Source organism: Heterodontus francisci, unplaced genomic scaffold, assembly GCF_036365525.1.
Source record: "Heterodontus francisci isolate sHetFra1 unplaced genomic scaffold, sHetFra1.hap1 HAP1_SCAFFOLD_61, whole genome shotgun sequence".
NCBI lineage: Eukaryota > Metazoa > Chordata > Chondrichthyes > Heterodontiformes > Heterodontidae > Heterodontus > Heterodontus francisci.
Window position 1 is genome coordinate 4,379,847 of NW_027141441.1, and position 896 is coordinate 4,380,742.

General features: G+C 46.5%; 1 non-coding gene across 1 annotated transcript; it reads right to left on the reverse strand.

Moving 5' to 3' along the window:
• Positions 1-448: 448 nt before the first annotated feature.
• On the reverse strand, positions 449-537 carry trnar-ucg (transfer RNA arginine (anticodon UCG)). The gene is given in 2 exon segments: positions 449-484; positions 501-537. It is a non-coding gene; the product is annotated as a tRNA-Arg (tRNA).
• Between the last annotated feature and the right edge of the window lie 359 nt (positions 538-896).

Sequence of the window (896 nt, forward strand, 5' to 3'; positions counted from 1 at the left end):
TACTGACCCTCCTATTCCAGAGCCTGAGTTTTGCTACCCAGCCTTTTATGTGGTAGTTTGTCAAACGCTTTCTTGAAATCCATATGGACAACATCCATTGCTTTCCCTTCATCAACCATTCTGTTACTTCATCAAAAAAATCAGTTATTTATTAATAGATGCAGTACTGAAACAGGCCCTTCGGCCCATCAAGTCTGTGCCGACCAACAACCACCCATTTATACTAATCTGACATTAATCCCATATTCCCTATCACAGCCCCACCATTCTTCTCCCACCTCCCTGCACTGGGGGCAATTTCCGATGGCCAATTTACCAATCAATCTGCAAGTCTTTGGCTGTGCGAAGAAACCCACGCAGTCACAGGGAGAACTCAAACTGCGCACAGGTACTGAACACGGGTCGCTGGAGCTGTGAGGCTGCGGTGCTAAACACTGATCGCCCAAAATGACTGTGGCAGGACTCGAACCTACAATCTTCTGATAACCTTGCTAAATACACCGAAGTCAGACGCCTTACCCATTAGGCCACACGGCCAATAGCGAAGAAGTAGAAAGGTGCTGAACCTGTCAGTTTTCGGTCTACCCAAACCAAGTTCAAGGCCTGAATAATGAACCGATTGCCTCATTCGTTCTGTGAATAATACAATGATTTAATAGACAAAGTTTTGGAACATTCCTGCCCATAAATCTTGATAACAGAGAGTGTGTGGATCTCCTGACTCAGAATGTTTAATGGATACAGTCCTCAGATCCGACAAGAAACCCCTGAAGATCCACAGTAAAGACAGTGTGGATGAGGAAATGTAAGAGCTGGGAGCTGAAACTCAGGGACGGCCGAGCTCTCCTGTCATTGAGCTTGTGTGTCTGCTCTGCTCGCCGCACTTCCGGCTCTAC